Source organism: Anomaloglossus baeobatrachus, chromosome 2 (genome assembly GCF_048569485.1).
Source record: "Anomaloglossus baeobatrachus isolate aAnoBae1 chromosome 2, aAnoBae1.hap1, whole genome shotgun sequence".
Classification (NCBI taxonomy): Eukaryota; Metazoa; Chordata; class Amphibia; order Anura; family Aromobatidae; genus Anomaloglossus; species Anomaloglossus baeobatrachus.
Window position 1 is genome coordinate 570,462,197 of NC_134354.1, and position 17,958 is coordinate 570,480,154.

A 17,958-nucleotide genomic window follows, 5' to 3' on the forward strand; every position below is an offset into this window, starting at 1 on the left:
ACGAGCTTGCACTCTATTGTCGATTCAGTCACTTTGTATCTAAATCTTTACAGCCACATTTAGTTCTTCATGGGTTTTATACAACCCTCCAGCACACGGCACGCGAAGTCCACTTATCACATTGTCACCATCAGTTGCTCACAATTTTAGCTTCTTTTATATGCTGACGTTTCTTTGAACAGCACTCGCTTATATTATTCACTTTTCCTATCTGATGCCGATTCCTTTTATTTGTTGCCGGAGGGGTTTATATAACGAAGGTTGCTCACTTTCATCCCACACCTGCCCACCATGTTCTCCTTTCTCTGTCTCCTGCCACCAACTGACCTCTGCTGACTGTTGGAACACTTCATCCAATCAGATCACAGGCTTCACCCAACCTAGAGAAAACAGACAGAAGCTACAGATGCAAGTCATACTGACTGACAATAAAACATGGAGAACAAGGGAAACATAAACCACATCAACAGACACACCCTATTCACCAATGTTTATCCCCCTACACACTAAGGCTATGTGCGCACAGTGCGTTTTTCGCGGCGTTTTTGCGCGTTTTTCGGGTGCGTTTTTGGCCTCAAAACTGCAGGACTTTGCTTCCCCAGCAAAGTCTATGAGTTTTCATTTTTGCTGTCCGCACACATCTGTTTTTTTTACCTGCGTTTTTGAGTTTAAAAAAAAAAATGAACATGTCAGTTCTTTCCTGCGTTTTTCTGCGTTTTCCCCCCATGCAATGCATTGGAAAAACGCAGCAAAACGCAGAGATCAAAAACGCAGCAAAACGCAGCCAAAAACGCACCAAATCGCGGCAAAAACGCATGCGTTTATTGATGCGTTTTTTCGACGCAGGTGCGTTTTTGTGCGTTTTTAGTGGCTAAAAACGCAGCGTCAAAAAGACGCAGTGTGCGAACCTAGCCTAAAAGCGTACAGTGATATCTCCAGACCTGCACAGGTCACCATGTCACAGACCCTTCCCACCCCCTCGCACAGGCTCTGTATCTGCTACTATCCTCCTGATGACAATGCAGAACCTCCATTGGACAAGAGCTGAGCTCCACAGGAAAGCTAGCTTGTGTAAGGAACACTATTCAATCATTTTGTGCCCCCTATCCTAATGTAACCATGGGACTATCTTTGTAGAGACACTGCATAACATCATCCACTCATTCAGGGCATGGTGGATGGTACTTTCTCACCTTCCTTTGTCATGCTGTCATTTGCTCTGTGTTTACATGAATGATTGAATTCCAGGGGCTGTATGATTCTATACAGGAAGAAGGAGAAAGATCTACTATAAGGTGGTGTCACACACAGCGACAACGACAACGACGTCGCTGCTACGTCACCATTTTCTGTGACGTTGCAGTGACGTCCCGTCACTGTCGCTGTGTGTGACATCCAGCAACGAGCTGGCCCCTGCTGTGAGGTCGCCGCTCGTTGTCGCTCTCCCGCTGTGATGCACAGATCGCTGTGTGTGACAGCGAGAGAGCGACGAAATGAAGCGAGCAGGGAGCAGGAGCCGGCATCTGGCAGCTGCGGTAAGCTGTAACCAAGGTAAACATCGGGTAACCAAGGTTGTTACCCGATATTTACCTTCGTTACCAGCCTCCGCCGCTCTCACGCTGCCAGCGCCAGCTCCTGCTCTCTGCACATGTAGCTGCAGTACACATCGTGTAATTAACCCGATGTGTACTGTAGCTAGGAGTGCAGGGAGCCAGCGCTAAGCAGTGTGCGCGGCTCCCTGCTCTCTGCACATGTAGCTGCAGTACACATCGTGTAATTAACCCGATGTGTACTGTAGCTAGGAGAGCAAGGAGCCAGCGCTAAGCAGTGTGCGCGGCTCCCTGCTCTCTCCACATGTAGCTGCAGTACACATCGTGTAATTAACCCGGTGTGTACTGTAGCTAGGAGTGCAGGGAGCCAGCGCTCAGTGTGCGCGGCTCCCTGCTCTCTGCACATGTTGCAGCACAGCGACGCGTGTCGTTATGATCGCTGCTTCGGCTGCTGTGTTTGACAGCTAAGCAGCGATCATAACAGCGACTTACAAGGTCGCTGCTACGTCACAGAAAATGGTGACGTAACAGCGACGTCGTTGTCGCTGTCGTTTAGTGTTGCCCCAGCTTAAGAGTAGTGGATCTCAGAACGCACGGTTGACTGACTTCCAAGAACTACTGCAGGACGGTATCCAGTAGATATCCGCTGTGAAGAAAAACTGAGACTGGGATACTTTGGGGGGCCCTGTTAGAGCCCTCTAACAACGAATCTTTTTGTTTATCAAATGCACTTGGCCATCTTAATATTTTAGCAATTCCTAATGATCAGCATTACTTTATATTGTGGGAATACACTTAGGTTTAATTTATAGCAGACAGGGCTGGACAACTGTCCTTAAAAGCCACATTAAAAACTAGAAGCTATTTAGGAGACCTAATCATGGAAGTATACAACTGTGAGACTATTCCATCTTAGACAGCCTGGATGTCGATCACAAAGAAGAGAATTTAACCCCTTTTCTTCCCCATCTCTCCACTATGTGTGTTGTCCTTCAATAAATCTTCAGACCTTTGATCTCCCCCATTTTCCCATTTATCCCCCCTTATCATGGCTTGTTGTATTTTATTGTTGGACTTGATGGTAGTTTTAGCTAGATTGTTTGTATAGCATATGAGTGTAATGTATAGTGTAGGGCAGTGGTCCCAAACTTTCTTTCCCTGAGAGCTACATTCAGCTCTGACAGATGGTCATTAGCCACATCCAGAGACCTCTGGGTAGTGACATCCAATTCCTCACGCTCTGCCACTAGATTCACCCTAAGTCCCCCACTACTGGGATAATTATAGCCAACGCTTTAGCCCATATATCATACCGAGACCTCTTGCTGCCTTACCTTATAAGCAGTATACTTCCAGGTGTTCCCACCCTACTCCCATTCAGTATGCTCACATCAAGCACTATTTCTTCATGGGACTACTTAAAAGAACCACCATCAGGAGACCTGCTCTTCATATATGTTTGTTAGACCTGGTGCTAATGTACCACGTTGGCAGACAACCAAGAGCCACATAAAACAGACCTGGCCCTGTTTTACACCTGCCTGTTGAAAGCTAAATAGATGCAGCATAGTTAAGTAGCAACGTCCACTATCCCTCCTAATTTTAGGTTAATTTAAAGCTCCAGAGCAACACTGGCCATAATTCCACAGAAATACAGTACAAGTAAAAAAAGGTTTTAGTCAGATTGACTAAAACCTTTTTATTTATATTTGTGTGGCTATAGGCCAGTGTGCACCTATTTCCATATTATAACTAATTTTGTCCCTCATTTTGGCACAATATATTAAGGTATTGGACCATGATTATTAATGTAAGGTATTACAATGGGGACATTATTAATATAGGGCGGCACGGTGGCTCAGTGGTTAGCTGGGGTCCTGGCAGGGCTGCCACTAGGAATTTCAGGGTACCATACTGGCAAAAATTTCAGGCCCTCTTGAGACTCCGCCTAGGCTCCACCCCAGGTCCGCCTCCACCTCTCAAACCTTCCACAGTCTCACAGCCACTCTTATAAAAACATTAATAGATAGATACACACAGTCATGGCCAAAAATGTTAGCACCCTTGAAGTTATTCCAGAAAATTAAATATTTCCCTCAGAAAATTAATAATACACCCTCTACACTGCCCCCTATGTATAATATCTCCCCCACGCACCGCCCCCTATGTATAATATCCATCCACACACTGCCCCTCGGTATAATACCCCACGCATACACACTTGCCCTCTGCATAATATCCCCCACACACTGCCCCTCTGTATAACTCTCCCACACATACTGCCTCACTCTATAATATCCACACACACTGCCGCTCGGTATAATATCTCCCCATACACTGCTCCTCTGTATAATATATCCCACACACCCTGCCTCTGCATGATATCCCTCACATACGCTGCCCCTTTGTATACTATCCCCGCCACACAAGCTGCCTCTTTATAATATCCTCACACACACACTGCCCCTCTGAATAGCATCCCCCACACACATTGCCCCTCTGTATAATATCCCCCAATACACACTGACCCTCTGTATAATATCCCCACACACACTGCTCCTTGCAACACTTTAAGAAATAAGTAGTGGGCACCACAGTATAATAAATATCAATAAAGGGAGGGGTTCTAACAAAAACTATGCAAAAAACTGAATTGTAACATGAGAGGAAAAAAGCTGCATAGTAAAAATTTGCACACCCAGCTATTTATAAATAAACATGGCTTTAATTGATACAAAACATATAAGGTCAATAAAAACAAATAGTTAGAAACATGATTGACAAGAGAAAAAGAATGGATGCAATAAGGAGATGGACATAATAATCCTGTACTTATCCCCAATGAAGTATCAGGGCACTGATAATAGAATGCACAATAAATATATAAACAAGGCAGTGTCCGCAGATGATAATATAATCCTGAAATACCCAACACCTGGCTGTAGAGCCTTACCTTAAAAGGTAATCTGGCAGTAAGTCAATAGAGCGGGTAGGTTTTCAACCATTGATTTTGTCAACCTTATATGTTTTGTATCAATAAAAGCCAAATTTTATATGTTTATATGTATGTATGTATGTATGCATGTATGTTCTCCTCCTGGTATACGTATATGTCCTCCTCTTGGTATGTATGTCCTCTTCTTTGTATGTATGTCCCCATCCTGGGCCCTTCCTAGTATACATGTCCCCCATCCTTGTTTATTTGTCCCTTTCCTGGTATATGTGTCCCCATCCTGGTTTATTTGTCCCCATTATGGTATACCGTATATGTCCCATCCTGTGGGCCTCCTGGTGTGTGTTTATATACCCCTCCTGGGCACATTCTGGTATATATATGTCCCCATCCAGGTTTCTGTCCCCTCCCCTTCCTGGTATATATGTCCTTGTCCTGGGCGCAACCTGGCATAATTGTGTACTGCAAAAAGAAAAAAAAACACATTTTACTCACCCTCCCCGGCTCCCACGTCGCCCTGTGAGTGGTGATGCATTTCAGCTAAATGTGCGCCCTCCGATGGGCATCCAGCTGAAGCAAAGCAGGGACTGGGGTTGGCAGGCCCTCACCACCCCGGCGATCATCTTCAGCTCACCGGCCAGCTGCAACCCGCGTCTTTGCTACCTCCACGGCTCTGTTACCTGTAGCAGTGTGTGATCAGGTCGCAGCAGGGGCGGACACTGGGAGAAAAGGGCTCATGTGCAAGAACTGACCATGGGTCATTTCCTCCGAAACCCTCCCAAAAAATTAAAGAAAAGTTACTCATTCTCACCTGGTCCAGTGATATCTCTCCACTGCTCCGTCTATGTTTACAGGCTGCAGTGATAATGTCATACAGTTAGGTCCAGAAATATTTGGACAGTGACACAAGTTTTGTTATTTTAGCTGTTTACAAAAACGTGTTCAGAAATACAATTATATATATAATATGGGCTGAAAGTGCACACTCCCAGCTACAATATGAGAGTTTTCACATCCAAATCGAAGAAAGGGTTTAGGAATCACAGCTCTGTAATGCATAGCCTCCTCTTTTTCAAGGGACCAAAAGTAATTGGACAAGGGACTCTAAGGGCTGCAATTAACTCTGAAGGTGTCTCCCTCGTTAACCTGTAATCAATGAAGTAGTTAAAAGGTCTGGGGTTGATTACAGGTGTGTGGTTTTGCATTTGGAAGCTGTTGCTGTGACCAGACAACATGCGGTCTAAGGAACTCTCAATTGAGGTGAAGCAGAACATCCTGAGGCTGAAAAAAAAGAAAAAATCCATCAGAGAGATAGCAGACATGCTTGGAGTAGCAAAATCAACAGTCGGGTACATTCTGAGAAAAAAGGAATTGACTGGTGAGCTTGGGGACTCAAAAAGGCCTGGGCGTCCACGGATGACAACAGTGGTCTATGATCGCCGCATACTTTCTTTGGTGAAGAAGAACCCGTTCACAACATCAACTGAAGTCCAGAACACTCTCAGTGAAGTAGGTGTATCTGTCTCTAAGTCAACAGTAAAGAGAAGACTCCATGAAAGTAAATACAAAGGGTTCACATCTAGATGCAAACCATTCATCAATTCCAAAAATAGACAGGCCAGAGTTAAATTTGCTGAAAAACACCTCATGAAGCCAGCTCAGTTCTGGAAAAGTATTCTATTGACAGATGAGACAAAGATGAACCTGTACCAGAATGATGGGAAGAAAAAAGTTTGGAGAAGAAAGGGAACGGCACATGATCCAAGGCACACCACATCCTCTGTAAAACATGGTGGAGGCAACGTGATGGCATGGTCATGCATGGCTTTCAATGGCACTGGGTCACTTGTGTTTATTGATGACATAACAGCAGACAAGAGTAGCCGGATGAATTCTGAAGTGTACCGGGATATACTTTCAGCCCAGATTCAGCCAAATGCCGCAAAGTTGATCAGACGGCGCTTCATAGTACAGATGGACAATGACCCCAAGCATACAGCCAAAGCTACCCAGGAATTCATGAGTGCAAAAAAGTGGAACATTCTGCAATGGCCAAGTCAATCACCAGATCTTAACCCAATTGAGCATGCATTTCACTTGCTCAAATCCAGACTTAAGAAGGAAAGACCCACAAACAAGCAAGACCTGAAGGCTGCGGCTGTAAAGGCCTGGCAAAGCATTAAGAAGGAGGAAACCCAGCGTTTGGTGATGTCCATGGGTTCCAGACTTAAGGCAGTGATTGCCTCCAAAGGATTCGCAACAAAATATTGAAAATAAAAATATTTTGTTTGGGTTTGGTTTATTTGTCCAATTACTTTTGACCTCCTAAAATGTGGAGTGTTTGTAAAGAAATGTGTACAATTCCTACAATTTCTATCAGATATTTTTGTTCAAACCTTCAAATTAAACGTTACAATCTGCACTTGAATTCTGTTGTAGAGGTTTCATTTCAAATCCAATGTGGTGGCATGCAGAGCCCAACTCGCGAAAATTGTGTCACTGTCCAAATATTTCTGGACCTAACTGTATGTGACCACTTTAACAAATCACAGGGCTTCGCAACTTACGCTATCTACCTTGGCGTCACAGCTGAGCACAGTGATTGGCTCCAGCAGTCACATGGTTTAGGCATGAGAGCACGGCTGAAAACCTAGACTAGAGCAGTAGCAAAGAGGAATTGCTGGTCCTGAGCAGGATAAGTGACTCTGAATTTGTTTTTCCCTAGCACAAGACTAAGGACATTGGAAAAAAAATTACATCAGAATATATATTATATATATACACACACATACTATTTATGCACAGATATAAATATACTATAAACATACAGGCACGTACACACATCATATATACAGTCACATACTGTACATACATATACTGACACAAACACAGCTCTACTACATGTACACTTACACACAGACTACATGTACATATACACAGATCTCTACTGCATGCACACATACATACAGAGACTATGTGCACATATACACAAACCTCTACTGCATGCACATATACATACAGAGACTATATGCACATATACACACACCTCTACTGCATGCACACATACACACAGAGACTATATGCACATATTATACACAGACCTCTACTGCATGCACACATACACACAGAGACTATATGCACATATACACACACACCTCTACTGCATGCACACATACACACAGAGACTATATTCACATATAAGCAGACCTCTACTGCATGCACACATACACACAGAGACTATATGCACATATACACAGACCTCTACTGCATGCACACATACACACAGAGACTATATGCACATATACACACACACCTCTACTGCATGCACACATACACACAGAGACTATATTCACATATAAAGAGACCTCTACTGCATGCACACATACACACAGAGACTATATGCACATATACACAGACCTCTACTGCACGCACACATATACACAGAGACTATATGCACATATACACAGACCTCTACTGCATGCACACATACATACAGAGACTATATGCACATATACACAGACCTCTACTGCATGCACACATACACACAGAGACTATACTCACATATACACAGTCCTCTACTGCATGCACACACACACACAGAGACTATATGCACATATGCACAGACCTCTACTGCATGCACACATACATACAGAAACTATATGTACATATACACAGACCTTTACTGCATGCACACATACACACACAGACTATATGCACATATACACACACCTCTACTGCATGCACACATACACACAGAGACTATATGCACATATACACAGACCTTTACTGCATGCACACATACACACAGAGACTATATGCACATATACACAGACCTCTACTGCATGCACACATACACACAGAGACTATATGCACATATACACAGACCTTTACTGCATGCACACATACACACAGAGACTATATGCACATATACACAGACCTCTACTGCATGCACACATACACACAGAGACTATATGCACATATACACACACCTCTACTGCATGCACAGATACACACAGAGACTATATGCACATATACACAGACCTCTACTGCATGCACATATACACAGACCTCTACTGCATGCACACATACATACAGAAACTATATGTACATATACACACACACCTCTACTGCATGCACACATACACACAGAGACTATATGCACATATACACAGACCTCTACTGCATGCACACATACACACAGAGACTATATGCACATATACACAGACCTTTACTGCATGCACACATACACACAGAGACTATATGTAAATATACACAGACCTTTACTGCATGCACACATACACACAGAGACTATATGCACATATACACACACCTCTACTGCATGCACAGATACACACAGAGACTATATGCACATATACACAGACCTCTACTGCATGCACATATACACAGACCTCTACTGCATGCACACATACATACAGAAACTATATGTACATATACACACACACCTCTACTGAATGCACACATACACACAGAGACTATATGCACATATTATACACAGACCTCTACTGCATGCACACATACACACAGAGACTATATGCACATATACACACACACCTCTACTGCATGCACACATACACACAGAGACTATATTCACATATAAGCAGACCTCTACTGCATGCACACATACACACAGAGACTATATGCACATATACACAGACCTCTACTGCATGCACACATACACACAGAGACTATATGCACATATACACAGACCTCTACTGCATGCACACATACATACAGAGACTATATGCACATATACACAGACCTCTACTGCATGCACACATACACACAGAGACTATACGCACATATACACAGTCCTCTACTGCATGCACACACACACACACAGAGACTATATGCACATATACACAGACCTCTACTGCATGCACACATACATACAGAAACTATATGTACATATACACAGACCTTTACTGCATGCACACATACACACACAGACTATATGCACATATACACACACCTCTACTGCATGCACACATACACACATACACACAGAGACTATATGCACATATACACAGACCTCTACTGCATGCACACATACACACAGAGACTATATGCACATATATACAGACCTCTACTACATGCACACATACACACAGAGACTATATGCACATATACACAGACCTTTACTGCATGCACACATACACACAGAGACTATATGTAAATATACACAGACCTTTACTGCATGCACACATACACACAGAGACTATATGCACATATACACACACCTCTACTGCATGCACAGATACACACAGAGACTATATGCACATATACACAGACCTCTACTGCATGCACATATACACAGACCTCTACTGCATGCACACATACATACAGAAACTATATGTACATATACACACACACCTCTACTGCATGCACACATACACACAGAGACTATATGCACATATACACAGACCTCTACTGCATGCACACATACACACAGAAACTATATGTAAATATACACAGACCTTTACTGCATGCACACATACACACAGAGACCTGCACGGAGACTGCCGCAGTTGAACAGCTACAGCAACTTCCAATTCATCTTTCTGGTCATGTGATCAGGCGCATGATCAGTCAGATGACCTGGAAAGTCCTTCACCTTCTCAGCCTCCGTTCTGATCTGTTAAATTTCCTGTCCTGCTCTGCATCGATTAATCATCACATAGATCAGTGCAGAGAAGGAAGAGAGAGGCCAGCTCTATATGAGCGGCCTGGGCCCCCCTCATGGCCTTGATGGTGGCCCCGCCCCCTGGGCCCCGGTGAGCAGAGGAATAAAAGGGGTGGGGTGCAGGCTGTCAGTGTCCGGGCCCCCCCTCCTGGCTTTTGCTCACCGGACCCAGTACTGGAGTCACAGTAGTAATGCCCTGATTGTGGCCCTGGGTCCTGGGTTCAAATCCCACCACTGACAACATCTACAAGGAGTTTGTATTTTCTCCATGTGTTTGTTTGGGTTTCCACTAGCTACTCTAGTTTCTTCCCACACTCCAAGACATACTGATAAGGAATTTAAATTATGAGCCCCAATGGGGACAGTGTTGCTGAGGTATGTAAAGCGCTGTGGAATTAATGACGCTATATAAGTGAATAAATATTATTATTATTATTATTATTAATAAGATATTATATAGAGCCACTATGGAAGACATTATTAATATCCCCCTTTGTCATCTTATACCTTAATAATGTCTGTTACTGTGACCCCATAAACTAATAACACCTCAATTGTGGCCCCATACACTAATTATGTCCCCCAATGCTGTCCCCAATATACTGACAATGTCCCCCATTTTGACCTCTGTACACTTACAGTATTCCCCATTCTGGCTCCCATACACTTATAATGTTACCATACACTGACAATGTCCCCTATTTTGACCTGTGTACACTTACAGTGTCTTCCATTCTGGCTCCCATACACTAATGACCTCCATATGTGATGCCCCTGCTCCCAGCTGCTCACTGCAGTGAATAATCAATGAAAATATTGAGCTGGGGTCAGGAGCAGAAGGCAGCAGAGCAGGAGACAGCATCGCTGGATACAGGTAAATATAGAAAATCTTTTTATTTAAAAAACCTGTGTTTTCTCCGGTCTGTGTCACACTGATGTAACACGGATCACATCAGTGTGCGGTCCGTGTGACACCCGTGCTGCCGGAGAAAAACAGACATGTCTGCATGTGTGCATGCAGGGAATAGTGGGGCCACACGGTCCATATGAAAACACGACCGTGTGAGTACAGCGTAGAATAACATGGGTACATGTGACATCCGTGTTAAAAACGGATGTCACACGTACCTAAAACACGGATGTCTGAAACCAGCCTTATATATTAGATTATGACCCCCTTTCTGGCCCCTATACACTAATAATGTTCCCCATAGTGGTCCTCTTCATATAGAAAATTACTGAAAAATAACCCAACTGTGCCTTTTATCTATTTTCATTTGCAAGTAGCTCTTCCTCAATTACCCGGCGCAGGAGGGGCACCTCCAGCTGGAAATATTGCATCAGGGGGTCTCCCCAGTGCTGCAGGGACCAGTCACATCCTTAGTGACCACCGATGGTAATGGCCCTTGTCCAGTGCTGTTGTGACGCCCTGGGCAAGCCAGGGGTCACAGGTCACAACACCACACGCACCCCACATCCCCTGCAGGTACACCTAAGTCAAACAGAAATCCTTGTTGCCTTCCTCCAGGAGCTGGTGTCCACACCAGGGGGTAGGCCAGGCAGTTGGCTCCACCCACCGAGGAGTTCACAGCTCTGGATGCAGGAAAACCAGGCAGTCCAGCTAGGGCAGTGAAAGTGAAAGGAAGTGAAGTGAAGCTGGTGAAGTGGTAAAGGAGGAAAGTGAGAGTAGTGACAGCAAGAAGCCTGAAGTTAGTCCGGGTGTGTGCCCCGGACTGAGACAGCAAGGTTGGCAGACGGCGGTGACCGTCTGCAGGCGAGACTGATTGGAGGTTGCCGAAAGGACCGTGGACGGGTGGTGACCCGGCGGTACCGTAGTGATATACGAAGATTAGTCAGCACCAGGGCAGGGGCCTTTTGGATCCCGGCAAGGCTAGGAGTCGCCATAATTTGCCAAATCCGTCAGTGAAGGGGACGACTGTCTCTCAACAACTAAGTCCCGATTGAAGGCAACAGTCCGACCGTAGAGGGGAGACACCGCCACCGCCAAGGCACCAGTTTCCCAGGGCCAGCGCCTGCGGGCAAGAGTGGAGCTCCTCCGGCTCATATCCAAGCTGGGGAGCGGGTTACCGGTGGGAACCCATCGCAACCAAACAACAACACATAGGTGCAGGGAAGAGACCGTCACCGTCGCCTGCAGGGGATATCAACAGTGCAACCGTCTGAGGGACCCGTCCAACCAGCCGTTTGTTTACCGAGAACTGTGTCATGTTGACTGGCTGAGTGAGTACCTCCGTGCCGTGCGGCACAGCGCTGCCCCTGCGCCCCTGCACCTCCACAGGCCCCCCTACCCGCCTGCCCACCATTCCAACCCCATCACTGGGCCCCGGGATCACCAACCCCTACCCACGGAGGGGCAACACAACAACTGGCTGCTCCACACCATCACTCCCGGGATCCCCAGCCAGAGCAGCGGTGGTGTACACTCAATCACCACAACCGTGGGTGGCATCACGGACAATAAACAATCCCCACACCCAAACCCCCTTTCACTCACGGGCGAGGAGCGCCGCTAGAGTCCCCGGGATCCGGCCCATCGCTCGAGCCACCGAGCAGCAGCAGGCCGCGGCAGCAGCGGCCGCCGGACCCGAGCAGTGGGAGAGCGCGGCGTCCCCTCCTCCGCCCGCGACACTGTCACTCACTGTAATTGAGCGAGACCACACTCTACATTTTTAAGCCCAGAGTGAGCAGTTTAGCTACAAAATTCTATCATTTTGCGCAGCTCCTAACATAATGACTGATGAGAAATCTACATGGGAAAAGTGCACATTTTTCTCATTTCTAGTTTGTGTGGAAGATTGTAGCTATGAGTGAAATTCCTTGTCACACATTGTATGACATGATAATTACATTATATATTTCTGCACATTTATGTCACTGCAAACAACACTCATAAATACTAGAGTTATAAACTTTACTCTTTAATGATAACAGCCACTTACAAAACTTTACATCAGAAGATTAACATATTGTATAAAGCACATAGAAGTGCCTCTTGTTGCAATTACATAGAACTTATGTGACCTTTATTTTCTGCTTATGTAAAAACATGATTGGTTACTAGTGATGAGCGAACATTTCCACCTGTGACAGCAAATCACCTGAGTGATGTCACAACTGAACTAGGCTCAGTCTTTATCTGCAGTCACATTGGGCTCGCTGTGACTTATATGTAGCAGAGCTGAATCGTCATGGGACCTCATGTGGATTATATCGGACCTGTAGGGGTGTTTTAAGGTTAATAAAGGGGTGAAAGAGGGTATTCATTGTATTCTATTCCAAATAAAGGATTTTTTGGTGTTTGTGTTTATTTACTTTCGCTTACAGATTAGTGATGGGGTGTCTTATAAACGCCTGTCATTACTAATCTAGGACTTAGTGGCTGCTATGGGCTGCCATTAACTCCCTTATTACCCCGACTGCCACTGCACCAGGGCAATCGGGAGAAGCCAGGTAAAGCACCGGGCTTGAAGCCTCTATTAGATGCGACAATCTTGGGTAGCTGCAGGTTGCTATTTTTAGGTTGGGGGTGGTCCAATAAGCATGAACCTCCCCGGTCTGAGAATACCGTCCCCCAGCTGTCACGCTTTATCTTGGCTGGGTATCAAATTTTGGGGGGACTGCACGCCGTTTTTGAAAATTATTTATTTACATAAAAAAAAACCCATGCGGTTCTTCTTATTTTTATACACAGTCAAGATAACAGCAGGGCTGGAGGCTGCAGACTGTAGCCATGGGCTTTATCTGTGCTGGCTTTCATAATGCGGGTGGGGGGGGACCCTACCCCAATTGATTTATTTATTTTTATACAACAATACTGACCCGCAGACAGCTTTTGTGATGCAGGCAGACGCTGTTACACAGGCTGGGGGTGCATCTGACTGCAACCAATCACAGATGCCAGGACAGACGGTGGGCAGGGAAAGCAGGAAAAGCAGTGCATATGAGAATGAGCTTAATGTGCGGCACCGGAAGTGAATGGGCGACCTGGAAACAGTCAGCTGCCATGACGGATCCTTGATGAGTACAGCACGTGCGCTCCTATCACCTATCCCTTCTACCAACATTTTTGATCTCCAGATTGTGGTCCCCCGTAGACTGGATTTAAAAAAAAAAGTACAGGTCCTGGTTATGTGCGACTCCGTGCATCGTATTGTTTACCAACTGCCCCCTGAATAAATAGCAACTGATGTATGAAATTATAAATGAATACACACATTTGATATGTAATCTGAAACTATGGAGGCACAATGGTTAGCACAGAAAATACATTTAAAGAATTGTAGAATATTTCTTAAATCAGACTGTTTAGAAATTTCACAAATACAGTACTAGAAAAAAGTTTCTAACAAAATGTACAAAGCACCTCCAATGGTGTCAGGTTGAGTTGTCATATTATGAGCTGGTGCCTCCATTGGTGACGCTTGTTTTTCCAGCACATACTGCAGATACTTGATCAGATTTACATCTGGGGAGTTTGGAGGTCAAATCACCTCATTGAGGCAGTGCGTGTTATCTTGCACAGAAGGCCATTTCCATTATCAAATATCATTATTATGAACAATTGAACTTGGTTGGCAACAATGTTTAGGTAGATGTCAAAGTCACATTTGTATGACTGTCAGGACCCAAGGTTTCCCATCAGAATACTGCCTAATGTATCAAACTATCTCTGCCATGATGTCTTCTGCCCATAGTGCATACTGGAGCAATCTCTTCCCACGGTAAGTGGTTCACATGTACTTGGCCATCCACATAATGTGAAAGAAAACACTATTCAACAGACTACGCCACCTCCTTCCAGTGCTCCATTGCACATTTCTTATGCTCACATGTCCACGAACACTCTGACAAGTGTGTCTTCACATCCCCATATACTGCAGGCTACTGTACGATGCACTGTGTTTGTGAGATCCCTTCCTATATCAGTGTGCCTTGGGAGCTTAGGAGCCTGTCATCAGTGTAAAGGTTGTTGTTATTAATAGTTGTCTGAGGAATGGTTCTGCTTGGGCATGCAAATCATCAGATTTGTTGCTTTTAACTACATTTGCAATTACCGACCAATGACGTTCCAGATGTGTGCAATGGGCAACAACTCCGGATATGCTGCAGGCCACTGCAGCAAGCTTTGTCAAGCAGGCTGCTCACAGAAGCACAAATAACATAGGGTTTGGCGTTGTCATGTTGAAAAATGGCTCCTTGGGCAGTTTGGAGAAATGACTGTGTGGCGCCCTGGACAAGCCAGGACCTCACAGGTACTACACCTACACACCCCACATCCCTGTCAGGCACACCAAAGTCAAACACAAATCCTTGTTGCCTCCCTCCAGGGGCTGATGTCCACACCAGGGGGTGGGCCAGGCGGTTGGTCCCGCCCGCCGAGGAGTTTACAGTCCTGGAGGCGGGAAAAGGAGTCAGTTTTAGTTTGGAGTTCAGTTAGTGAAGTGGAAAAAGAGCAGACTGACAGCGTCCGGGTGTGTGGCCCGGACGGTACAGCAAGGTTGGCAGACGGTGGTGACCGTCTGCAGGAGAGGCCTATTGGAGCTAACCGTAAGGACCGTGGATGGGCGGTGGCCCGGCGGTACCGGACCGGTACGCAAAGAGAGGCTAGCACCAACCGGCAGGGCTTACGGACCCCGACAAGGCTGGGAGTCGCCGCTGAAATTGTCAAATCCGTTAGCGAAGGGAACCTCCGAGGTTTCCCAGCAACCAAGTCCCGATAGAAGGCAACAGTCCAACCGAGAGAGGGAAACACAGTCACCGCCAAGGCTACAGTTCCCAGGGCCAGAGCCTGCGGGCAAAAGGGGCTCCTTCAGTAACCTTCAAAGCTGGGGAGCGGGTTACCGGTGGGAACCCATTGGAACCGTTTACACTACACAGGTGCAGGGAAAGGCAGTCACCATCAACCTGCCGGGAGGAGAAACACCGCAGCCGTCTGTGGGACCCGTCCATCCAGCCGTTTGTTTTACCGGAGACTTTGTGTACATCATTGGCTGAGTGAGTACCACCGTGCCGTGCGGCACAGCGCTGCCCCCGTGACCCTGCACCTTGCCAGACCCCGTAACCCGCCTGCCATCCATCCCTACCCCTCACCGGGCCCCGGGACAACCAAACCCCCTACCCACGGAGGGGAGAAAACAACATCCAAGCTGCTCCCTGTCACCGCTCCCGGGATCCCCGTCCAGAGCAGCAGTGGTGTCACAACTTCACCATAACCGTGGGTGGCGTCACGGACAATAAATCCCCAAAACCATTCCCCTTTTCACTCACGGGCGAGGAGCGCCGCTCGAGTCCCCGGGATCCGGCCCACTGCTCGAGCCACCACCGAGCAGCAGCAGCAGCCAGACCCGAGCAGTGGGAGAGCGCAGCGTCCCCTCCTCCGCCCGCGACAACTTGGCGTCACGAACAGGATCTTCCGCTCTGCCGTCTGGTAGAGGTGCGCCTTGTGACCGCCAGAGGTGTCCGGCCGAAAATTTTGAGAAGCCGCCATCTTGGGCGCGAAAAATCTCCGCTTGAGCATCTTCCCGAGTAGTGGAGGCGCGAAAGCCGAAACCCCGCCCCTGTAGAGGAGGAACCGGAAAAAGACTAAGGGGGACTGATGGCGTCTGGCCGCATGTAGCCCGCGGCTATAAAAGCAGGGACGCCAGGACCCTGCGGCCATCTTTCTGTTCCTGGAAGAGGCCCCCGGAGCCATGTTTATGCCGTCCCGCAGCACCGTAGCCCCCGCACCTGGAACCGCGGCGTGGGTGGAGGTCCAGACCGCTCAGCTCCAACAACAGCTGCAGGTCAAAATGCAGCTCCTCTTGGAGGAGTGGGAGGCTGACATGGTGGAGGTTGTGGCGACCGTGCGGAGACGCAAGGAAGAGGGAGTTTCGGAAGGGACGGTGAGTGACCCACGCCCCTGTGCCCCCAGTGGGTTGGTCATCGCGGCCGAGGGACCCGGTCCATACCCGCTCGCCCTGCTACCTCCCCCGCTACCCGTATTGGCTGCCGCAACCCCGCCACTAGGCCCGCTACCACCGCAACCGGTAGCGGTACCCCACACGTCCGCCCAGGCAGATCGGCCTGCAGCCGGAGCCCGTGACCGACCAGAACTGCTTCCGTGGAAGGTGCCGAAGCCTGAACCGGAGGCATCTGCGGAGACTTCCCCCGAGCCGGAGCCGACAAGCCGCTCCGTGCAGAAGGCCCGGAGGAAGAGGACCCCTGTGCCCATCCCCCACACCTCGGCTGAGGTTGTGCCGGGTTGCCGCTGCAGGGCAGCACCCCAGGCTAAGTCACCGCGGGACCTTCCATCCAGATTGCCAGTGGTGGGCAGTGTCCAGAAGGTCTCGCAGGGCCCGACCCGTGCGCCGGAGCTCGCAGCAGCCCCGTATTGGGACAGGGAGCCAACGCCGCTGGGCCCGGAGATCGCTGAGAGAGAGAGGAAGAAGGCGGAGTTGGTGGCCCGCACGATCCGGGAAAAGGAAAGCCTCCGTCAAGCGACCTTCCGTCTCCGGGGCCCACTCTACGAAGGGCAAGTGAGGCGGTTTGATGTCCGCCGGGGCTATGGCTTCTTATACGAGCCGGGCCTGGAGGCCGAGGTCTTTGTAGCCCGGCGGGATGTCAACGCCCACCTGCCGGAGGAGCATCCGGGCCGCAACCTAATGCCGGGAGACTTAGTGCAGTACACCCGGCACTGCGGGGAGAGGGGGGTGGTTCGCGTTGGATGCAAAGCTGAGGGGCAGCCAAGAGGCCCG